We start from the raw sequence: 25971 nt of genomic DNA on the forward strand, positions 1-25971 counted from the left end.
CCAAGGCAATTTATAGATTCAATGCAATCCCTATCAAGCTACCAACAGTATTCTTCACAGAGCTAGAACAAATAATTTCACAATTTGTATGGAAATACAAAAAACCTCGAATAGCCAAAGCGATCTTGAGAAAGAAGAATGGAACTGGAGGAATCAACCTACCTGATTTCAGGCTCCGCTACAAAGCCACAGTTATCAAGACAGTATGGTACTGGCACAAAGACAGAAATATAGATTAGTGGAACGAAATAGAAAGCCCAGAGATAAATCCACACACATATGGACACCTTATCTTTGACAAAGGAGGCAAAAATATACAATGGATTAAAGACAATCTCTTTAACAAGTGGTGCTGGGAAATCTGGTCAACCACTTGTAAAAGAATGAAACTAGAACACTTTCTAACACAATACACAAAAATAAACTCAAAATGGATTAAAGATCTAAACGTAAGACCAGAAACTATAAAACTCCTAGAGGAGAACATAGGCAAAACACTCTCTGAAATACATCACAGCAGGATCCTCTATGACCCACCTCCCAGAATATTGGAAATAAAAACAAAAATAAACAAATGGGACCTAATTAACCTTAAAAACTTCTGCACATCAAAGCAAACTATTAGCAAGGTGAAAAGACAGCCTTCGGAATGGGAGAAAATAATAGGAAATGAAGCAACTGACAAACAACTAATCTCAAAAATATACAAGCAACACCTACAGCTCAACTCCAGAAAAATAGATGACCCAATCAAAAAATGGGCCAAAGAACTAAATAGACATTTCTCCAAAGAAGACATACAGATGGCTAACAAACACATGAAAAGATGCTCAAAATCACTCATTATCATAGAAATGCAAATCAAAACCACTATGAGGTACCATTTCACGCCAGTCAGAATGGATGCAATCCAAAAGTCTACAAATAATAAATGCTGGAGAGGGTGTGGAGAAAAGGGAACCCTCTTACACTGTTGGTGGGAATGCAAACTAGTACAGCCACTATAGAGAACAGTGTGGAGATTCCTTAAAAAACTGGAAATAGAACTGCCTTATGATCCAGCAATCCCACTGCTGGGCATACACACTGAGGAAACCAGAAGGGAAAGAGACACGTGTACCCCAATGTTCATCGCAGCACTGTTTCTAATAGCCAGGACATGGAAGCAACCTAGATGTCCATCAGCAGATGAATGGATAAGAAAGCTGTGGTACATATACACAATGGAGTATTACTCCGCCATTAAAAAGAATAGAATGAATCAGTTCTAATGAGGTGGATGAAACTGGAGCCTATTATACAGAGTGAAGTAAGCCAGAAAGAAAAACACCAATACAGTATACTAACGCATATATATGGAACTTTGAAAGACGGTAACAATAACCCTGAGTACGAGACAGCAAAAGAGACACTGATGTATAGAAGAGTCTTATGGACTCTGTGGGAGAGGGAAAAGGTGGGAAGATTTGGGAGAATGGCATTGAAACATGTAAAATATCATGTATGAAAAGAGTTGCCAGTCCAGGTTTGATGCATGACACTGGATGCTTGGGGCTAGTGCACTGGGACGACCCAGAGGGATGCTATGGGGGGGGGGAGGAGGGAGGAGGGTTCAGGATGGGGAGCACATGTATACCTGAGGCAGATTCATTTTGATATTTGGAAAAACTAATACAATTATGTAAAGTTTAAAAATAAAATAAAATTAAAAAAAAAATCCACAGGAGGCTTGACTCCCTTTAGGCCACTCAGTGGTCTCCAAGAAATACCCGTCGGGACTCGAGAGCAGAGCAGAGTCCTTTCCTTCCTCTCGAGATGAGGTCTGACTCCTCGGGTGCGTCTAAAATGCAACCCCGAGATCTCTGTCGCCCCTGGAGAGGAACATTAGGTCCTGGACACAAGCTTAGATGAGGTCTCTTTTGCCCTGAAGTGACTCGAGAGCAATCCCAAGCTCTCTCTCGCAACTCCAATGGAAGATTGGACTTCCCTGGGCCAACACAAGAGGAAGCCTGAATTCCCCATCGTAACTCGAGAATCCCGCCGAAACTCGAGAAAAACCACATGGTTACCCTGTCATCGCAAGATGAGGCCCTTGCCCGCTACAGCGTCTAAAGAGAAGTCCCAGGTTTCTTCTTGAAGTGTTTTCACACTTCAAGTGTGAAAACTTGGCACCCTTGATGCGATTCCAAAAGTTCCCCGACACCCTGGTCTCTCTTGAGGGGAACACCGAGGTTCCCGGTATGACTTCATCTGAGCCACTTCTCCCCTCCTGATTGCGACTGGAGGGTCGACTCCCGTGCTTTGTCTGGAAGGGGTTCCCAACCTTCCCAGCGCACCTCAGGATGAGGCCGGTCTAACGAGAATATTTGAGACGTAGCTTCATGGGTGGTAACACATGCTGAAAGACCCCGATTCCCCGGTCCACTCTTGATAAGAACCCGATGCTCGGACACCTCTTGAAAGGCAACCTTGTGGAAGAAGCCACAACACGAAGGGGCACTGACACCCTCGTGCATCGTCCGGAAAAACCCGCAGATTCCAAACACAGTTCAACAAGTTGCCTGTCACCCCATGAATAACTCGAGAGGCAAGCGGAGTTCCATTCCTCCTTACAAGACGAGGCCTGACTCTCCTGTCCCAACTCTGCAGGGACCCTGCGATCAGAGTCAGAAATGGAGACGAACCCTGAGGTTCCTGCCTCCACTCGAGATGAGGCCCTCTTCTATTGCACCAAACCCAGTGGGGTCCCGAGAGGGCCCTCCCAACTCCAGGGTATCCTTGACTTCTCAGAGGCACACTGAGAAGCTCCCTGAGGCCACCGGCACTAGTCGAGGGAACCCAGGGTTTACTGCCGTGACCCAAGAAACACCTTGAAAGGCCTTCTTTAATGGTTCTTGAGGCCCGATACACCTTCCATGACTCTAGAGCAATGACGCGCTCCCCCTCGCAATGCGCATGGAGACCTGACTTCCCAAGCGCCACATGAGAGGCTCCCTGAGCTCCCCGTAGTACCTCATGAAAAACCCCACACTGGCGCTGCAACTCGAGAAAACCCACGAGACGCCCCCTTCATCGCGAGATGATGGCCTTCTTTTCCTGCATGGCCTGGAGAGCAATCACGAGTCCTTTCTCCAAACTCCACAGGAGGCTTGACTCCCTTTAGGCCACTCAGTGGGCTCCAAGAGATACCCGTCGCAACTCGAGAGGAGAGCGGAGTCCTTCGCTTCCCCTCGAGACAAGGACTGACTCCCCGGGTGCATCAGGAAAGCAACCCCGAGATCCCTGTCCCCCCTGGAGACGAACATTATGTCCTGGACACAAGCCTAGATAAGGTCTCTTTTGCCCTGCAGTAACTCAAGCGCAATCCCTAGCTCTCCCTCGCAACTCGAATGGAAGACTGGACTTCCCTGGGCCAACACAAGAGGAAGCCTGAATTTCCTGACCTAACTCGAGAATCCCGCCACAACTCGAGAAAAACGACGTGGTTAACCCGTCACCACAAGATGAGGCCCTTGCCAGCTACAGCGTCTCAAGAGAAGTCTCACGTTCCGTCTTGAAGTTTGAAACGGTACTTAGCACCTTTGATGTGACTCCAAAAGTTCCCCGACATCCCAGTTTTACTCGAGGGGAACATCGAGGTTCCCGGCACCACTTCATCTGAGCCCCTTCTCCCCTCCTGATCGGGACAAGAGGGTCGATTCACTTGCTTTGTCTGAAAGGGTTACCGACCTTCCTGGTGCACCTCAGGTTGAGGTCCGTCTCAAGAAGAAATTCGAGACGTAGGCTTGTGGGTGGTGCCACATGCCGAAAGACACTGATTTCCTGGTCTGCTCTTGATAAGAATCTGAAGGCTGGATACCTCTTCGAAGGCAACCCTGTGTATGAAGGCAAAAAACGAAGGGGAACTGACACCCCCATGCATCGTCCGGATAAAACCGCAGGTTCCACACACAGCTCGACAAGTGGCCTGTTATCCGGTGAACAACTCGAGAGTCCAGTGGAGTTCCATTCCTCCACACAAGACGAGGCCTGACTCTCCTGTCCTAACTCTGTAGGGACTCTGTGTTCAGAGTCAGAAATGGAGAGCAACCCTGAGGTTCCTGCTTCAAATCGAGATGAGGCCCTCTTCTGACAAGGTCCAGCCTCGGCTGGTCCAGGGTTTTCGAAGGGGAGACAGAGTAGGCGACCTATTGATTTATTTATCGAAGATATAAAGAGTAATAGAATGAGGATAGCTCAGTAGGAAAATTTAGTGGAGAAAAGAAGCTGAGTAGCTTGGTTTATGCGGAAAATCAGTATAACCCGTGACACCAGGTTAGCTCTGACCACGGAGGCCGCAGGCTCCCTCTCGAATAGCGAAAAGTGCCCCACCTTAGACACCTTCTCAAGTGGTCTTCGAAGCCCAGGCAAATAAATGGTCGCAGAGGATATCCGCACTCCAGATGGACACTCATCTGAAAATTGAGGGGAAGAATGACATTAGGAGACTAAGCGTTGGCAATCAAGGCCCGTAGCTTTATTTTCAACAGGGGTTTTTATACCCTAAGTTACACATAGAGGATAATGGGGATGCAAAGACAGCAGCCTTTGATCCTTATCAAAAACCAGAGTTTCTCTCCTGCAAATGTATCGTATACAAATGGTTTAGGTGATTTACATCATCTTCTAGCCAGAAGACCTATTAACATTTTATGACTCTTGACAAAGACTTATCAACCATAAGACTTATTTTCTCTAAGAGTAATTATTTTAAGGTTTGGCCCCATCTTTCGAAGATAAAATTGCATTCCTATAGGGCAGATGTGTAATGGGATTACAACAAAGGAAATAATTTATTACCTTAAGGGTCTAAAGTTAGTAACACCAAGGCCACTACTTATTTCTTCTACATACCAACTATATTAATTAATACACATTCAAGGATACAATTCAGGGGACGTGGAAACTTGGCAACAAGCATTGGTTCATCAATGAAATCTTTTACTAGTTTTATTCTGACAGTTTCTAACTCTCTGAGAGGCTCTAAGCTATTTGAATATCTTAAGCTTCCCGTGCCTCTCGAGGCTCGGAGACTGTAAACAATTGTATGCATTGCTGTAGGAGACCGGGTAAACTTGTCAGGCGAGTTAGAGAGCCATCTGACGTGTTTGGATTTAAACACTCCTAATTGCCCAGGAACTTTATTAATTGGAGCTGTAAGTTAGCTCTTTGACAGAGAGAGTGAGATGGTGGTGGGGGACAGCCCCCAGTAAAGTCAGAGGGGAGAGCACAAAGCAATAAAGTAGGCAGACTCTGGTTTTGGGGGGTAGATGCTCAAGAATATCCGGGAGGACTCCCGAGGCTCGATCCCGCCTTTGTGTATGCCCAGCCTCCTTCCTCATGACCTTTGTCACGAGTGGAATGTCTCTCGCCGGCTCCCGGCATCTCCCCGTTTTTTATTTCTTAAAACAGCCAGATGTAGCTCAGTCGCGAGCCTCTGGATACTCTGCCGAAGAATCCTGACAATACAAGGAAGAATGATTATGAGAAGCAGAATTAAAGCAGCCACCGCAGCATAGCTAAAGACATTAGACAGAATATTCTTTCCTGAGATGTAGTTAGGGAAAGTATGGAAGAAATCATTTGCTGTTCCAGCAGCAGTAAAATCTAATCGGGAGTGCTCCATGGTTGCTATTTGATAGTGAAGTTTCCCTATGTCTCAACCAATGTCAGAGCTGTTCCAGATACCTGAAATATGGTTTTTAATCTTTTCCCATTCAAAATCTGTCTCATTTACTTTCAGGGGTGTTACACATATCCACCGATAGTCAGCATGACAAGACAATGCCATTTTCACCTTTAAAGCCTGCAATTCAGTCCCAATATGTATTACTGCTTCCTCTAGGGCGTCTACCCTCATTTCTAATTTTCTCTCTATAGCTTCCTGTGTTGCCAATGTTAAAGAAACATTTTTGGACATAGAATCAACATATTGAGCAGTATGTACTTGTTGAGTCAATGATATTGCTGCCACAGTAACAGAAGTGATTGCACTTATCAAAGCTGCTGTTCCCAAGATAAGTAAGCCCACAAACCGTCGTGTTTGCATTAAATCCTGTAGTTGTTGTAATACAGCAAGACCATAATTCAATAAGTGGTTACATCATAAGATAAGGTGGATGTTGTAGCATTACAAAGGAGCAAACATTATATTGAGGGTTTAAACAAGATGAACCAGGGAGCAGCTGTAGGCGTCAGCCCGGGGGAGCAGTGTCCCCAGCATCAGGAGGCAGAACGCGAGCGGCAGGCTGTGGGCCAAGGCGCCTATGGTGGGCGGAGGGGCAGGGTTCGTGGTTTAGGGCTAGCCGCCACCGCTTGGGCTCAGGGCGGTCCCCTCTCGCCGGTGGGGCCACGCTGGTCTGGACGGCACTCCGCGGGCGCGCTTTCCTCTCTGGCCCTCACTCGCTGCACAGACTTCTTTGCTCTAGGTCACGGGGTGCAGAGAGGTGGGTGCGAGGCGCTGCTGGTGGCGCGGAGGCGAGAGCTGGCTGGGGGAGGGGGAGCGAGCGAGTGCGCGCGCCGCGAACCTGGTCTTTGGGGAATGTGACATGACGAATTTGTCTGAGATCCAAACCAGAGAATCTGCATTCTGTAGAAATATACAAGCATACCCTCTCCCACAAGTTAGCAACACATCTGGCCTTTTTCACTCTCCCGTAAGGAGGCCTTTTTACTTGACCAGGGGCCGAGTTGTAGCCTGTAATTCAGGCATCTAGTGTCTCATCATTGTAGTCTGCCCCTGTGTGTTTACGTTTAAGTGATTAATTACAATTGGAACATAACTTCACTATTTGTCTAGCTGTTTCCCTATGGATATGTTAATTTAGGTCTAATGTTTAGTTTAGGTCTCTGTATAAATTTAAGTAATAAATGTATAACCTCCTTATCTCATTTTGGTATACAGGTATACAGATATACCTAAATGCAAAATGCATTTATATATGTATTTATATATGGCAACAAGTATAAAGTTATTGACATATAATACATATAAATCAATATACTTGAATTAATCTTTATAATTAATATATTAATTAATATATATTACAACAATACAACACATACACAGCTAATACCAACCAACACAAACCAATATACTGTAATAATACATGTCACACATTTATAATTATACAGTATATAGAACATATATCATCACAGCACATCAATCCATACCAATTAATATCAGCCACACACACATTATATTACTGCCATATATATTTAATTATACAGTATATATATGTGTGTGTGTATATAGTATACATATTAATTTATATACAAATTAATTAAGTATAGATCTATAAATAGAATTAGGTATACCTTTATTATATTTTATTTATACCCATACCTAATTAGGCAAACTGTAATTAGGCAAATACATTTATATTATGTATTTATAACAATATATAAAGTATTGTTATATGTACCACCTGTACAGCATCTCCACCCCACATACCACTTTCTCTAATCCCACCAACTCATTTTCAGTATTATGTGTTGGCCAGGAGCTGGGCCAGTCTTTCCCAGCAATGTTAAGAGACGTCTGTTCCTGTGTCTAATAGCCCTGGCGTTTTATTCTCTTGAATTAAAAGATCTTTTAAAGGCCTTGGAACTGTAATTTCCTGCACCCAAAAGGCTAGATCACTAGATCCAAATGTTTTGTGGCTCTTAGATTGAGAAGTCAAGTTTTTCCTTGTCTGATAGTAAGGTAAAAGTAAAAGCTGTGTTACTCTTTGACCTTTATTAATTTGTTCAGTTTTGATAGGCAGTGAGATCAAGACTTTAATTTCTCAATATCATCAGAATCTACTACACCATGCACCAGCGAAATTTCTTTTCTTTCTTTTTTTTTTTTTTAACTTTTTTTTAAAAGAAAGCGAGCTACGCCCCAGGACAAATCTTACAATGTCCTCAGATAGGGGGCCAGCCACTCCGGTTGGAATTGGAGTAAGCGGCACATCAGGGGTTAATATTGTTATTAAATCTCCTTGCCTTTTCGCTTTTCTCCTAGCCTGGGTGAGACCCCCCTGAGGGAGTTTTCTCCAAGGAGCACACTCTGCATATTGTGTACTAAAAGCTCCTTTGTTTAAAAAACTTTTTATCTTCCTCAGTCTTAGGCAACACTTTGGGAGGCTTTGGGGGCAAAGTGGGGAACTCCTGGGTCCTGGGAGGCACAATCGAAGGCGGTGGCAGTCGCCTTAAATCAGAAAGTGGTGGATAAGTTTTTTAAAGGTTTGCGCAGAGGGGGAGGGAGCTCGCCAGGGCTCTCGGCCGCAGCGTCCTGTAAGCCCTCTCCTTCCTCGGGAGGTAGACCACTTTCTCCCTCCTTTTTTTTTTTCTTCAATGGCAGAAAATATGATCTGTGCAGTAAATGGAGACTCACCACCATCCACCTCTATAGCCTCCCCTATAGTCTATTTAACAGCCTCGTGACGGAGGTCCAGGACATTTCTAATCATATTCCACAGTCAATAAATATTTGTCTATTCTTAGATGCAGAGAAATCCATTTTTAATTTTTTTTTTAATTTTAGAGAATATTTTTATTTATTTTGTAACCTCTTTACCCTGGCTAAACTGCAGAGGGGACTAGAAAAGAAGCCTCAAGGTGAGGATCAAGTTCATCCTTGGGACTAGAGAAAATCCTTCTCCGGGAAACTCCTAGCAGTGGCCCTTTACCCCGACATGGAGGAGGAGGCATAGGGGGATGGGAGCGTCCCGAAGTTTTCCTCTTCTGTTCCGGAGATCCTTTAACTGTTTGGTAACTAAATCTTACGAACTGTCTGATCGGGGATGTTTCCCTCAACCTCCTAGGAGCGGATGGTCTGATTAGGGATGTTTTCTTAAACTTTTAGGAGCATCTTTAGCTTAAAAAAAAAAAAAAATCCTCATCAGAATGGCATCGAGCTGCTGTTTCCTCTAAACCTTTTTCAAATTGAGGGGAGAGCTGATCTTTCTTTTCATCCCTATCTTTTACATGCTCATTGGCAGTCATAGCGGCCAGCCATTCATTTAGCTGTCGATAGCTAGGTATAGCCTCTTCATTTTCACTTTTCTTTATAACAGGTACCTTTTCAGATTTGCTTTTTTGTTTAACAGGTACTTTTCCAACTTTACTTTCCTCTTTAACAGGTACCTTTTCAAATTCATGAGCTGGATCTAAAACATCTCTAGTCATATTCCACAGAGGAAAGGTGTAAGTAGGGATTTTTTCCAAACCTTGCTGAGCACAATAAGCTCTTAGCTGTTTTCCTAGTTTTTTCAAGATATCGAGGTTAACAGTGCCTTGTTGTAGAAACCAAGGGCAGTGGTCTTGTACAAATGTAAAAAATGATTGAATGGAAGATTTTTTAACCTTGATTCTTCTTTTACTTAATAACTGTAAAATTACTCCTATAAAGAGCTGTCTTTCATTTGATTCAGTGTTGCCCATGTCAGAAACTTAAGGATAGTAAAAGATTTTGCTTTTAGCTATCTAAAGATTAGGCCTTTTTTGTCAGCCTTTTTAGAAACCGTTTTTTCTCTCTAACTCTTCAACACTTCCCACTCCTCTCGCCCTGTCTATTCTACAGGGGGATCTGCAGCCCCCTAAGTGGGATCCTATCTGTCCCCAAAACTGAACACTGGGGGAATGGGGTTGGGGATTTACCTTCGAAATGCCTGTCTCGGGCGCCACCTGCAGAGGTCCAGCCCCAGCTGATCCAGGGTATTCGAAGGGAAGATGGAGTAGGCGACCTATTTATATATTTATTTATTCATCAAAGATATAAAGAGTAATAGAATGAGGATAGCTCAGTAGGAAAATTCAGTGGAGAAAAGCAGCTGAGTAGCTTGGTTTACGCGGAAAATCAATATAACCCGTGACACCAGGTTAGCTCTGACCACGGAGGCTGCAAGTGCCCTCTAGAATAGAGGAAGGTGCCCCACCTTAGACACCTTATCGAGTGGGTCTTCGAAGCCCAGGCAAATAAATGGTCGCAGAGGATATCCGCGCTCCAGATGGACACTCATCTGAAAATTGAGGGGAAGAATGACATGGGGAGACCAAGTGTTGGCGAGCAAGGCCCGTAGCTTTATTTTCAACACAGGTTTTAATACCCTAAGTTACACATAGAGGATAATAGGGGATGCAAAGTCAGCAGTCTTTAATCCTTATCAAAAACCAGGGTTTCTTTTCTGCAGATTTATCGTATAAAAATGGTTTAGATGATTTACATCATCTTCTGGCCAGAAGACCTATTAACATTTTATGACTCTTGACAAAGACTTATCAACCATAAGAGTTATTTTCTCTAAGAGTAATTGTTTAAGGTTTGGCGCCATCTTTCGAAGATAAAATTGCATTCCTATAGGGAGGATGTGTAATGGGTTTACAACAAAGAAAAGAATTTATTACCTTAAGGGTCTAAAGTTACCAACATCAAGGCCACTACTTATTTTTTCTACATACCAACTATATTAATTAGCACACATTCAAGGATACAATTCAGGGGATGTGGAAACTTGGCAAAAAGCATTGGTTCATCAATGAAATCTTTTACTAGTTTTATTCTGACAGTTTCTAACTCTCTGAGAGGCTCTAAGCTATTTGAATATCTTAAACTTCCCGTGCGTCTCGAGGCTGGGAGACTGTACACAATCGTATGCATAGCTGTAGGAGACCGGGTAAACTTGTCAGGCGAGTTAGAAAACCATCTGAGGGGTTTGGATTTAAACACTCCTAATTGCCCAGGAACATTATTAGTTGGAGCTGTAAGTTAGCTCTTTGACAGAGAGAGTGAGATGGTGGTGGGGGACATCCCCAGTAATGTCAGAGGTGAGAGAACAAAGCAATAAAGAAGGCAGACTTTGGTTTTTGGGGGTAGATGCTGAAGAATATACGGGGGAACTCCCGGAGGCTCAATCCCGCCTTTGCGTATGCTGAGACTCTTTCCTTATGACATTTGTCACGAGTGGAATATCTCTCGCTGGCTCCCGGCAATCTTCCATTGCACCAAACGCAGTGAAGTCCCGAGAGGCCCCTCCCAACACCACAGTATCAGTGTCTTCTCAGAGGCACCCTGAGCAACTCCCTGAGTTCACCGGCACAAGTCGAGGGAACACAGGGTATCCTGCCGCAACCCGAGAAAGACCTCAAGAGTCCGTCTTCAACGCGTCTTGAGGCCGGATTCCCCTACCATGACTCGAGAGCAATGACACGCTCCCCCTCGCCATGCGCATGGACACCTGACTTCCCTGGCACCACATGAGAGGCTCCCTGAGCTCCCCGTCATACCTCGTGAGAAACCCCACACTGGCGCCACAGCTCGGGAAAACCCACGAGACGCCACCGTCATCGCGAGATTGGGGACATCTTTTCCTGCCTGACCTGGAGAGCAATCCCTGGTCCTTTCTCCAAACTTCACAGGAGGCTTTACTCCCTTTAGGCCACTCAATGGGCTCCAAGAGATACCTGTCGCGACTTGAGAGGAGAGCAGAGTACTTTGTTTCCCCTCGAGATGAGGCCTTACCTTGGGTGAGTCTGGAATGCAACCCCGAGATCCCTGTTGCCCCTGGAGAGGAACATTATGTCCTGGACAAAAGCCTAGATGAGGTCTATTTTGCCCTACAGTGAATCGAGAGCAACACCCATCTCTCCCTCGCAATTCGAATGGAAGATTGGTCTTCACTGGGCCAACACAAGAGGAAGTCTGAATTTCCCGTTGTAACTCGAGAATCCCGCCGCAACTCTTAAAAACCACGTGGTTCCCCATTCATCGCAATATGAGGCCTTTGCCCGCTACAGAGTCTCAAGAGAAGTCCCATGTTTCGTCATAAAGTTCGAAATGCTACTTGGCACCCTTGATGCGACCCCAAAAGTTCCCCAATATACCGGTCTCACTCCAAGGGAACACCGAAGTTCCTGGCACCACTTCATTTGAGCCCCTTCTCCCCTCCTGATCATGGCAGGAAGGTCGATTCCCCTGCTTTGTCTAGAAGGGGTTCCCGACCTTCATGGCGCACCTCAGGATGAGGCCAGTCTCACGAAGAAATTCGAGACGTAGCCTCGTGTTGGTGCCACGTGCCGAAAGACCCCGATTTCTCGGTCTTGCTCTTGATAAGAACCCGATGCCCGGACACCTCTTCTAAGGCAACCCTGTGGATGAAGGCACTACACGAGGGGGCACTGGCAACCCTGTTCATCGTCCGGAAAATCCCACAGGATCCACATACAGCTCCACAACTGGCCTGTCACCCCTTAAACAATGAGAGAGGCAAGCGGAGCTCCCTTCCTCAGACAAGACGAGGCCTGAGTAACCAATCCCAACTCTGCAGGCACGCTTCGATCTGAGTCAGAAATGGAGAGGAAACCTGAGGTTCCTGCCTCAACCCGAGATGAGGCCCTCTTCCATTAAAACAAACCCAGTGGAGTCCCGAGAGGCCACTCCCATCTCCACAGTATCCCTGACTTCTCATAGGCATTCTGAGAAGCTCCTTGAGGCCACCGGCAAACGTCGAGGGAAATAAGGGTTTCCTGCCACAACCGAAGAAAGACCTCGAGAGTCCTTCTTCAACGCGTCTTGAGGTCAGATTCCCCTACCATGGCTCGAGAGCAATAACGCGCTCCCCCTCGCCACGCACATGGAGACCTGACTTCCCTGGCGCCACATGAGAGGCTCCCTGAGCTCCCTGTCGTACCTCGTGTGAAACCCCACACTGGCGCCGCAGCTCGAGAAAACACACAAGACCCCTCCGTCATCGCGAGATGAGGGCCATCTTTTCCTGCATGGCCTGGAGAGCAGTCCCAAGTCCTCTCTCCAAACTTCACAGGAGGCTTGACTCCCTTTAGGCCACAAAGTGGGCTCCAAGAGGTGCCCGTCGCAACTCGAAAGGAGAGCAGAGTCCTTTGCTTCCCTTCGACACGAGGCCTGACTCCCTGGGTGAGTCTGGAATGCAAACCTGAGATCCCTGTGGCCCTTGGAGAGGAACATTAGGTCCTGGACACAAGCCTAGATGAGGTCTCCTTTGCCCTGCAGTGACTCGAGCGCAACCCTCAGCTCTCCCTCGCAACTCGAATGGATGATTGGACTTCCCTGGCCCAACACAAGAGGAAGCCTGAAATCCCCGTCGTAACTCGAGAATCCCGCCGCAACTCGAGAAAAACCACGTGGCTCCCCCGTCATCGCAAGATGAGGCCCTTGGCCGCTACAGCGTATCAAGAGAAGTCCCACGTTCCATCCTGAAGTACAAAAAGGTACTTGGCACCCTTGATGCGACCCCCAAAGTTCCCTGACATACCGGTCTCACTCGAGGGAAACACCAAAGTTCATGGCACCACTTCCTGTGAGCCCCTTCACCCCTCCTGATCGCGACAGGAGGGTCGACTCCCATGCTTTGTCTGCAAGGGGTTCCCGACGTTCCCCGCAAACCTCCGGATGAGGCCAGTCTCATGAGGAAATTCGAAAAGTAGCCTCATGGTTGGTGCCACATGTTGAAAGATCCCGAATTCCCGGTCCACTCTAGATAAGAACCTGACGCCCGGACATCTCTTCGAAGGCAACCCTGTGGATGAAGGCACAACACGAAGGGACACTGACATCCCCATGCATCGTCTGGAAAAACCCGCCGATTCCACTCACAGCTCCAAATGTGGACTGTCACCCCGTGAACAACTCGAGAGGCAAGTGAAGTTGCATTCCTTCACACAAGACGAGGCCTTACCCTCCTGGCCCAACTCTTCAGGGACCCTGCGATCGGAGTCAGAAATGGAGAGGAACCCTGAGGTTCCTACCTCAACTAGAGAAGAGGCCCTCTTCCATTGAACCAAACTCAGTGGTGTCCCGAGAGGCCCCTCCCAACACCACAGTATCCCTGAATTCTCAGAGGCTCCCTGAGAAGCTACCTGAGGTCACTGGCACAAGTCGAGGGAACCCAGAGTTTCCTGAAGTAACCCGAGAAAGACTTGGAGAGTCCTTTTTCAACGTCTCTTGATGCCCGATTCCCCTACCATGACTCCAGAGCAAGGACGTGCTCCCCTCGCCACAAGCAGGAAAACTGACTTCCCTAGTACCACACAAGAGGCTCCCTGAGTACCCCATCATACCTCGTGAGAAAACCCACAGTGGCGCCGCAGTTCGAGAAAAACCACAAGATGCCCCCGTCAAGGAGAGATGGGGGCCTTCTTTTCCTGCCTGACCTGGAGAGCAATCCCTGGTCCTCTCTCCAAACTTCACAGGAGGATTGACTCCCTTTAGGCCACTCAGTTGGGTCCAAGAAATACCCGGTGCGACTCGAGAGGAGAGCGGAGTCCTTTGCTTCCCTGGAGACGAGGCCTGACTCCCCGGGTGAGTTTGGAATGCAACCCCGAGATCCCTGTCGCCCCTGGAGTGGAACATTATGTCCTAGACACAAGCCTAGATGAGGTCTATTTTGCCCTACAGTGATCGAGAGCAACCTCCATCTCTCCCTCACAATTTGAATGGAAGATTGGGCTTCCCACGGTCAACACATGAGGAAGTCTGAATATCCCATTGTAATTCGAGAATTCAGCCTCAAGTCTTAAAAACCATGTGGTTCCCCCTTCATCGCAATATGAGGCCCTTGCCAGCTAGAGTCTCAAGAGAAGTCCCACGTTCCATCTTAAAGTTCGAAATGCTACTTGGCACCCTTGATGCGACCCCAAAGTTCCCCAACATACTGGTCTCACTCCAGGGGAACACTGAAATTCCCGGCGTCTCCAGGGAAGTCCCATGTTCTGTCCTTAAGTGCGAAACGGTACTTGACACCCTTGATGCGACCGCAAAAGTTCCCGACACGCTGGGTTCCCTCGAGGGGAACACCAAGGGTCCCGACACCACTTCATCTGAGCACCTTCTCCCCTCCTGATCGTGACAGAGAGTCGATTCCCCTGCTTTCTCTGGATGGGGTTCCCGGCCTTCCTGGTGCACCTCAGGATGAGGCCGGTCTCAGGAGGAAATTCGAGACCAGCCATGTGTGAGGTGCCACGTGCCGAACGACACCGATTTTCCGGTCCGCTCTTGATAAGAACCTGATGCCCGGACACCTCTTCGAAGGCAACCCTGTGAGTGAAGGCACAACACGAAGGGGCACTGACACCCCCGTGCATCATCCGGAAAAACCCGCAGGGTCTACACACAGCTCGACAAGGGGCCTGAGACTCCCGGAACAACTCGAGAGGCAACCAGAATTCCATTCCTCAGACAAGACGAGGCATGACTCTCCTGTCCCAACACTGCAGGGACCGTGCAGTCGGTGTCAGAATTGGAGAGGAAGCCTGAGGTTCCTGCCTCCCCTCGAGATGAGGCCCTCTTCCATTGCGCCGAACCCAGCAGAGTCCCGAGAGGCCCCGCCAACTCCACAGCATTCCTCACCTCTCAGAGTCACCCTGGTAAGTTCCCTATAGTCCCCTGCAGAAGTCGAGGGAAACGAGGGTTTCCCGCCGCCACCCGAGAAAGACCTCGGGAGTCCTTCTTCAACGCGTCTTGAGGCCCTAGTCACTTCCCATGACTCGAGAGTGATGACCAGCTCCCCCTCGCCATGCGCATGGAGACATGAGTTCCCTGGCGCCGCACGAGACGCTCCCTGAGGTCCTCGTCGTGCCTCGTGAGAAAACCCCCAAGGGCGCCTCAGCCTGAGGAAACCCATGAGATGCCCCCGTCATCGCGAGATGAGGGCCTTCTTTTCCTCCCTGACCTGGAGAGCAATTCCGAGTCCTCTCTCCAAACTGAAGAGGAGGCTCGACACCCTTGAGTCCACTCAGTGGGCTCCAAGAGATCCGTGTCGCGACTTGAGAGGAAAGTGGAGTCCTCTGCTTCCCCTCGAGGCGAGGCCTGACTCCCCGGGGGAGTCTGGAATGGAAACCCGAGATCTCTGTCTTCCCTTGAGAGGAATATTAGGTCCTGGACACACGCCTCGATGAGGTCTCTTTGGCCCTGTAGTGACTCGAGCAGAACCCCCAGCTTTCCCTCGCAACTCCAGGGGAAGATTGGGCTTCCCAGGGCCAACCCAAGAGGAAGCCTGAAATCCCCGTCGTTTTCGAGAATCCAGACGCAACTCGAGAAAAACGACGTGGTTCCAACGTCTTCACAGGATGAGGCCCTTGCCCGCTACAGCGTCTCCAGGGAAGTCCCATGTTCCGTCCTGAAGTGGGAAATGGTACTTGGCTCCCTTGATGCGACCCCTAAAGTTCCCTGAAACGCCGGGTTCCCTCGAGTGGAACACCTAGAGTCCCGGACCCACTTCATCTGAGCCCCATCTCCCCTCCTGATCGCGACAGGAGAGTCGATTCCCCTTCTTTGTGTGGAAGGGGTTCCCGGCCTTCCCTACGCACCTCAGGATGATGCTGGTCTCACGAGGAAATTCGAGATGAGCCACGTGGGTGGTGCCACATGCCGAAAGACCCCGATTTCCCGGTCCGCTCTTGAAATGAACCTGATGCTGGACACCTCTTTGAAGGCAACCCTGTGGGGGAAGGCACCAAATGAAGGGGCAATGACATCCCCGTGCATCTTCTGGAAACACCCGCAGGTTCCACACACAGCTCGACAAGGGGCCTGAGACCCACTGAACGACTCGAGAGGCAAGCAGAGTTCCATTACTCAGACAAGACGAGGCCTGACTCTCCTGTCCCAACCCTGCAGGGACCCTGAGGTCAGAGTCAGAAATGGAGAGGAAGCCTGAGGTTCCTGCCTCCAATCGAGATGAGGCCCTCTTTCATTTCATCAAACCTAGTGGAGTCCCGAGAGGCCCCTCTAACTCCTCAGTATCCCTCACCTCTCAGAGGCACCTGGGAAGTTCCCTAAGGTCCCCGGTAGAGGTCGAGGGAAACGAGTGTTTCCCGCCCCAACCCAAGAAAGACCTCGAGAGTCCTTCTTAAATGCCTCTGGAGGCCCTAGTCCCTCCCATGACTCCAGAGCAATGACGCGATCTGCCTGGCCACATGCATGGAGGCCTGACTTCTCTGGCGCCGCACGAGAGGCTCCCTGAGCTCCCCATCATATCTCGTGAGAAACCCCACACTGGCGCCGCAGCTCGAGAAAACCCATGAGACGCTCCCGTCATCACGAGAGGAGGGCCATCTTTAACTGAATGGTATGCAGATCAAGCGTGAACCTTCTGTCCAAGCTACACAGGACGCTTGACTCCCTTTAGGCCACTCATTGGGCTCCAAGAGTTACACGTCGCGAATCGAGAGGATAGTGGAGTCCTTTGCTTCCACTCGAGACGAGGCGTGACCCACCGGGTGAGACTGGAATGCGACCCCGATATCCCTGTTGCCCCTGGAGAGGAACACTACATCCTGGCCCCAAGCCTAGATGAGGACTCTTTGCCCTGAAGTGACTCGAGAGCAACCCACAGCTCTCTCTGACAAGTTGAATGGAAGATTGGACTTCCTGGGCCAACACAAGAGGAAGCCTGAATTCCCCGTCGTAACTCGAGAATCCCGCCGCAACTCGAGAAAAACCACGTGTTTCCCTCGTCATCGCAATATGAGGCCCTTGCCCGCTAGAGCATCTCCAGAGAATTCCCACGTTTCATCTTGAAGTGCGAAACTGTACTTGGCACCCTTGATGCGACCTCAAAAGTGCCATGACATACCGGTCTCACTCGAGGGGACCACCGAGGTTCCCGGCACCACTTCATCTGAGCCCCTTCTCCCCTTCTGATCGCGACCGGTGTGTCGATTCCCCTGCTTTGTCTGCAAGGGTTCCCTACCTTCCCGGCGAACCTCAGGATGAGGCTGGTCTCCCGAGGAAATTCGAGACGTAGCCTCGTGGGTGGTACCACATGCTGAAAGACCCCAATTTTCTGGTACGCTCTTGAAAAGAACCCGATGCCCGGACACCTCTTTGAAGGCAACCCTGTGGATGAAGGCACAACACGAAGGGGCACTGACACCCCTGTGCATCGTCCGGAAAAACCCGCAGGTTCCACACACAGCTCAACAAGTGGCCTGTCACTCCATGAACAACTCGAAAGGCAAGCGGATATCCATTCCTCCACGGAAGACGAGGCGTGACTCTCTTGTCCGTACTCGGCGGGTACTCTGCGACGCGAGTCAGAAATGGAGAGGACCCCTGAGGTTCCTGCCTCCATTCGAGATGAGGCCCTCTTCGATTGCACCAAACCCAGTTGAGTAATGAAAGGCCCCTCCCAAATCCACAGTGTCCCTGACTTCTCAGAGGCACCCTGAGAAGTTGCCTGAGGTCACCGACACAAGTCGAGGGAACCCAGGGTTCCCTGCCGCAACCCGAGAAAGACCTCGAGAGTCCTTCTTCAATGCGTCTTGAGGCCCGATTCGCCTACTATGACTCGAGAGCAATCACGCACTCCCCTTCACCACACGCACGGAGACCTGACGTCCCTAGCACCACACGAGAGGCTCTCTGAGCTCCCCGTCGTACCTCGTGAGAAATCTGATACTGGCGCCGCAGCTGGAGAAAACCCATGAGACGCCCCCGTCATCGCGAGACGAGGGCCTTTTTTCCTGCATGGTCAGGAAAACATTTCCGAGTCATCTCTCCAAACTCCATAGGAGGCTTCACTCCCTTTACGCCACGCAGTGGGCTCCAAGAGATACCCGTCGCGACTCGACAGGAGAGCGGAGTCCTTTTTTGCCCCTCAAGACGAGGCCTGACTCTCCGGATGAGTCGAGAATGCAACCCTGAGATCCCTGTCGGCCCAGTAGTGGAACACTAGGTCCTGGACACAAGCGTAGATGAGGCCTATTTTGCCCTGAAGTGACTGGAGAGCAATCCCCAGTTCTAACTTGCAACTCGAATGGAATACTGGATTTTCCTGACGCCACACAAGAGGCTCCCTGAAATCCCTGTGGTACTTCATGAGACACCCCACACTGGCGCCGCAGCTCGAGAAAACCCACGAGACGCCACCGTCATCTCGAGATGAGGGCCTTCTTTTCCTGCATGGCCTGGAGTCCAATCCCGAGTCCTCTCTCCAAACTCCACAGGAGGCTTGACTCCCTTTAGTACACACAGTGGGCTCCAAGAGATACCCATCGCGACTCGAGACGAGAGCGGAATTCTTTGCTTACCCTCGAGGTGAGAACTGACTCCCCGGATGAGTCTGGAATGCAAACCCGAGATCCCTGTCGCCCCTGGAGAGCAACGTTAGATCCTGGACACAAGCCTAGATTAGGTCTCTTTTGCCCTGCAGTGACTCTAGCGCAATCCCCAGCTCCCCCTCGCAACCCGAATGGAAGATTGGATTTCAAGACCAACAAGAGGAAGCCTAAATTCCCGGTCATAACTCGAGAATCCCGCCGCAACTCGAGCAAAACCACGTGGTTCTCCTGTCATCGCAAGATGAGGCCCTTGCCCGCTACAGCGTTTCAAAAGATGTCCCAGGTTCCGTCTTGAAATGCGAAACGGTACTTGGCACCCTTGATGCGACCCCAAAAGTCCCCCAACACGCCGGTCTCACTCAAGGGGAACACCGAGGTTCCCGGCACCACTTCATTTAAGCCCCTTCTCCCCTCCTGATCGTGACCCGTGGGTCGATTCCCCTGCTTTGTCTGCAAGGGGGCCCGACCTTCCCTGCACAACTCAGGATGAGGCCGGTCTCATGGGGAAATTCGATACGTAGCTTTGTGGGTGGTGCCACTTGCTGAAAGACTCCAATTTCCCGGTCCGCTCCTGATAAGAATCCGATGCTCGGACACCTCTTGGAAGGCAGCCTTGAGTATGAAGGTACAACACGAAGGGGCACTAACACACCTGTGCATCATCCGGAAAAAAGGGCAGGTTACATACACAGCTCGACAAGTGGCCTGTCACCTCAAGAACAACTCGAGAGGCAAGAGGAGTCCCATCCTCCAGAAAAGACGAGGCCTGACTCTCCTGTACCAACATGCAGGGACCTTGCGATCTGAGTCAGAAATGGAGAGGAACACTGAGGTTCCTGCTTCAACTCGAGATGAGTCCCTCTTACATTCCACCAAATGCAGAGGAGTCTCGAGAGGCCCCTCCAAACTGCACAGTATCCCTGACTTCTCAGAGGCACTCTGAGAAGCTCCCTGAGGTCGCAGGCACAAGTCAAGGGAACCCTGGGTTTTATGCAGTGACCCGAGAAAGACCTCGAGAGTCCTTCTTCAACCCGTCTTGAGGCCCGATTACCCTACCATGACTCGAGAGCAATGACGAACTCCCCCTAGCCATCTCATGGGGACCTGACTTCCCTGGCGCCACACGAGAGGCTCCCTGAGCTCCCTCTCGTACCTCGTCAGAAACCCGGCACTAGCGCGGCAGTTTAGAAAACCCACAAGAGGCCGCCGTCATCGCGAGATGAGGGCATTTTTTTCCTGCATGGCCTGGAGAGGAATCCCGAGTCCTCTATCCAAACAGCACAGGAGGCTTGACTCCCTTTAGGGCACACAGTGGGCTCCAAGAGATACCCATCGCGACTCAAAAGGACAGCGGAGTTCTTTGCTTCCCCTCGAGACGAGGCCTGATTCCCAGGGTGAGTCTGGTATGCAAGCCCGAGATCCCTGTCGCCCCTAGGGATGAACATTAAGTCCTGGACACAAGCCTAGATGAGGTCTATTTTGCCCTGCAGTGACTCGAGGGCAATCCCCAGCTCTCCCTTGAAACTCGAATGGAAGATAGGACTTCCCTGGGCCAACACATGAGGAAGACTGTATTCCCCGTCGAAACTCGAGAATCCCGCCACAACTCGATAAACGCTACGTGGTTCCCCCGTCATCCCAAGATGAGGCCCTTCCCCCTACAGCGTCTCAAGAGAAGTCCCCCGTTCCGTCTTGAAGTGCGAAACGGTATCGGCACCCTTGATGCAACCTCAAAAGTTCCTCGACACACTGGTCTGACTCGAGGAGAACACCGAGGTTCCCGGCACCACTACATCTGGGCCCCTTCTCCCCTCCTGATCGCGACAGGAGGGTCGATTCCCCTGTTTTGTCTTGAAGGGGTTCCCGCCTTTCCCGGTGCATCTCAGGATGAGGCCGGTCTCACGAGGATATTCGAGACATAGCCTCGTGGATGGTGACACATGCCGAAAGACCCCGATTTCCTGGTTCGCTCTTGATAAGATCCCAGTGCCCGGACACCTCTTTGAAGATAACCCTTTTGATGAAGGCACAACACGAAGGGGCACTGACACCCCCGGGTATTGTCCGGAGAAACCCGCAGGTACCACAACAGCTCGAGAAGTGACCTGTCACCCCGTGAACAACTGGAGAGGCAAGCAGAGTTCCATTCCTCCACACAAGACGAGGCCTGACTCTCCTGTTCGAACTCTGCTGTGAAACTGCGATCCGAGTCAGATCTGGCCCAGGGGAAGTCAGGAGAGGAAACATGAGTTTCCTGCCTCCACTCGAGATGAGGCCCTCTTCCATTGCACCGAACCCAGTGGAGTCCCGAGAGGCCCCTCCCAACTGCACAGTATCCCTGACTTCTCAGAGGCACCCTTAGACCTTCCTGAGTTCACCGGCACAAGTCGAGGGAACCAAGGGTTTCCTGCCCCAACCCGTAAAAGACCTCGAGAGTCCTTCTTCAACGCGTCTTGAGGTGCCATTCCCCTACCATGACTCGAGAGCAATGACGCACTCCGCCTAGCCACGCGCATAGAAACCTGACTTCCCTGGCGCCACAGGAGAGGCTCCCTGAGCTCCCCATTATACCTCGTGAGCAACACCACACTGGAGCCGCAGCTCGAGAACACCCACGAGACGCCCCAGTCCTCACGAGATGAGGGCCTTCTTTTGCTGTATGGCCTGGAGAGCAATCCTGAGTCCTCTCTCCAAACTCCACAGGAGGCTTGACTCATTTTAGGCCACACAGTGAGCTCCAAGATATACCCGTCACGACTTGACAGGAGAGCGGTGTCCTTGGCTTCCCCTCGAGACGAGGCCTGATTCCCCGGGTGAGTCGAGAATGCAATGCCGAGATCGCTGTCGCCCCAGCAGAGGAACATTAGGTCCTGGACACAAGCCTAGATGAGGTCTATTTGGCCCTGCAGTGTCTCGAGAGCAATCCCCAGTTCTAACTCGCAATTCGAATGAAACCTGGACTTCCCTGGGCCAGTTGAACAGGAAGCCTGAATTCCCCGTCGTAACTCGAGAATCCCGCTGCAACTCAAGAAAAACCACGTGGTTCCCCCGTCATCGAAAGATGAGGCCCTTGCCCGCTACAGCGTCTCAAGAGAAGTCCCACGTTCCGTATTGAAGAGCGAAAAGTTACTTGGAACCCTTGATGCGACCCCAAAAGATCCCCGACATACCAGTCTCACTTGAGGAGAACACCGAGGTTCCCGGCACCACTTCATCTGAGACTCTTCTCCCCTCTTGATTGCGACAGGAGGTTCGATTCCCCTGCTTTGTCTGGAAGGCATTCCCGACCTTCCTGGCGCATCATGAGACCAGTCTCATGAGGAAATTTTAGATATAGCCTCGTGGGTGGTGCGGCATGCGAAAAGACCCCAATTCCCTGGTCCGCTCTTGATAAGAACCCGATGGCAGAACCCAACTCGAAGGCAATCCTGTGGATCAAGGCACAACACGAAGGGGCAGTGACACCCCAGTGCATCGTCCAGAAAAACCCACAAGTTCCACATACAAATCGAAAAGTGGCCTGTCACCCCATTAACAACGCGAGAGTCAAGCGGAGTTCCAGTCCTCCACACAAGACGAGGCCTGACTCTCCTGTCCCAACTCTGCAGGGACTCTGCGATCCGAGTCAGATCCGGCGCATTCGAAGCCAGGAGAGGAACCCTGAGGTTCCTGCCTCAACTTGTCATGAGGCCCTCTTCCATTGCACCAAACCCAGTGGAGTTCCGAGAGGCCCCTCCCAACTCCACAGTGACCCTGACTTCTCAGAGGCACGCTGAGAAGCTTCCTGAAGTCACTGGCACAAGTCGATGGAACCCAGAGTTTCCTGCTGCAACCCAGGAAAGACCTCGAGAGTCCTTCTTTAACACCTCTTCAGGCCCAATTCCCCTACCATGACTCGAGAACAATGACGGGCTCCCTCTCACCACGTGCATAGAGACCTGACTGCCCTGGCACCACGTGAGAGGCTCACTGAGCTCCCAGTCTTACTTCGTGAGAGACCCCACACTAGCGCCACAGCTCGAGGAAACCTACGAGACGCCCCAGTCATTGGGAGATGAGGGCCTTCATTTCATGCATTCCCTGGAGAGCAATCCCGTGTCCTCCCTCCAAACACCACAGGAGGTTTGACTCCCTTTAAGCCACTCAGTGGGCTCCAAGACATACCCGTCCGACTCGAGAGGAGAGCAGAGTCCTTTGCTTCCCCTCGAGATGAGGGCTGACTCCAAGGTGAGTCTGGAATGCAACCCCGAGATTTATGTCGAGCCTGGACATGAACATTAGGTCCTGCACACAAGCCTTGGTGGGGTCTCTTTTGCCTTCAGTGACTAGAGCGCACCTCCAGCTCTTCCTCGAATCTCGAATGGAAGATAAGAATTTTGTGGGCCAACACAAGAGGAAGCATGAATTCCCTGTGGTAACTCAAATATCCCACCGCAACTCGAGAAAAACCAAGTGGTTCCGTAGTCATTCCAAGATGAGGCCCATGCCCGCTGGAGCACCCCAAGAGAAGTCCAACGTTCCATTGTGAAGAGCGAAACCGTACTTGGAACGCTTTATGCGACCCCAAAAGTTACCCAACATACCTGTCTCACTTGAGGGAAACACCGAGGTTCCCAGCAGCACTTCATCTGAGCCACTTCTCCCCTCCTGATCGCCACAGGAGGGTCGATTCCTCTGCTTTGTCTGGAAGAGTTTCATGAACTTCGCGGCACATTTCAGGATGAGGCCGGTTTCATGAGGAAATTCGAGACAACCCACGTGGGTGGTGCCAAATGCTGAACGACCCCGATATCCCGGTCCACTCTTCATAAGAACCCGATGCCCGGACACCTCTTCGAAGGCAACCCTGTGGATGAAGACACAAAACGAAGGGTCACTGACACCCCCGTGCATCGTCTGGAAAAACCTGCAGATTCGACACACAGTTTGACAAGGGGCCTGAAACCCCATGAACAACTCGAGAGGCAAGCGGAGTTCCATTCCTCAGAAAAGACGTAGCCTGTCTCTCCTGTCCCAGCTCTGCAGGGACCCTGATGTCGGAGTCTGAAACAGAGAGGAAGTCTGAGGTTCCTGCCTCCCCTCGAGATGAGCCCCTCTTCCATTGCGACAAACCCAGCGGAGTCCCGAGAGGCACCGCCAACTCCACAGTATCCCTCAACTCTCAGAGACACCCTGGGAAGTTCCCTAAGGTCCCCGGCAGAAGTCGAGGGAAACGACTTTTTCCCGCCACAACCCGAGAAAGACCTCGAGAGTCCCTCTTCAACGCGTATTGAGGCCCTAGTCCCCTCCCATTACTCGAGAGCCACAACGCGCTCCTCCTCGCTACGCGCAGGGAGATCTGACTTCCCTGGCGCCGCACGAGAGGCTCCCTGAGATCCTCGCCGTGCCTCGCGAGAAAACCCCCACGGGCGCCGCAGCTCGAGGAAACCCCTGAGACGCCCCCGTCCTCGCGATGTGAAGGGACTTCTTTTCCTGCATGGCCTGGAGAACAATCCCGAGCCCTCTCTCCAAAATGAAGAGGAGGCTTGACTCCACTGACGCCACTAGGGGGCTCCAAGATATCCGCGTCGCGACTCGGGAGGACAGCAGAGTCCTTTGCTTCCCCTCGAGATGAGGCCTGACACCCAGGGGGATCCTGGAATGCAACCCCGAGATCCCTGCCTTCCCTGGAGAGGAATATTAGGTCCTGGACACAAGCCTAGATGAGGTCTCTTTGGCCCTGCAATGACTCGAGCGCAACCCCCAGCTTTCCCTCACCAATCGAATGGAAGACTGGGCTTCCCAGGGCCAACAGAGGAGGAAGCCTGTAATCCCCATCGTCACTCGAGAATCCCGGTGCAACTCGAGAAAAAACACGTGGTTCCAACGTCTTCGCAAGATGAGGCCCTTGCCCACTACAGCGTCTCAGGGGAAGTCCCATGTTCCGCCCTGAAGTGAGAAACAGTACCTGACACCCTTCGTGCGACCCCCAAAAGCTCCCCGACACGCCGGGTACCCTCGAGGGAACACCGAGAGTCCCGGCACAGCTTCATCTGAGCCCGTTCTCCCCTCCTGATCACGACAGGAGAGTCGATTCCCCTGCGTGGTTCAGAAGGGGTTCCCGGCCTTCCCGGTGCACCTCAGGATGAGGCCGGTCTCACAGGGAAATTCGAGACGAGCCACGTGGGTGGTGCCACATGCCAAATGCCCCCGATTCCCCGGTCCGCTTTTGAGAAGGACCCGAGGCCCGGACCCCTCTTCGAAGGCAACCCTGTGGGTGAAGGCACAACACGAAGGGGCACTGACACCCCCGTGCATCATCCGGAAAGACCCGCTGGTTCCACACACAGCTCGACCAGGGGCCTGAAAACCCCTGACAACTCGAGAGGCAAGCGGGGTTCCCTTCCTCAGACAAGACGAGGCATGACTCTCCTGTCCCAACTCTGCAGGGACCCTGTGGTCGGAGCCGAAACGGAGAGGAAGCCTGAGGTTCCTGCCTCCCCTCGAGGTGAGGCCCTCTTCCGTTGCGCCAGACCCAGCGGAGTCCCGAGGGGCCCCGCCAACTTCACAGGATCCCTCGCCTCTCAGGGGCACCCTGGGAAGTTCCCTAAGATCCCCGGCAGAAGGCGAGGGAAACGAGGGTTTCCCGCCGCCACCCGAGAAAGACCTCGAGAGTCCTTCTTCAATGCGTCTCGAGGCCCTAGTCCCCTCCCGTGACTCGAGAGCCAGGACGCGCTCCCCCTCGCCACGCGCATGGAGACTTGACTTCCCTGGCGCCGCACGAGAGGCTCCCTGAGATCCTCGTCGTGCCTCGGGAGAAAACCCCCACGGGCGCCGCAGCTCGAGGAAACCCCTGAGACGCCCCCGTCCTGG

Source organism: Bubalus kerabau, unplaced genomic scaffold (assembly GCF_029407905.1).
Source record: "Bubalus kerabau isolate K-KA32 ecotype Philippines breed swamp buffalo unplaced genomic scaffold, PCC_UOA_SB_1v2 scaffold_26, whole genome shotgun sequence".
Taxonomy (NCBI): domain Eukaryota; kingdom Metazoa; phylum Chordata; class Mammalia; order Artiodactyla; family Bovidae; genus Bubalus; species Bubalus kerabau.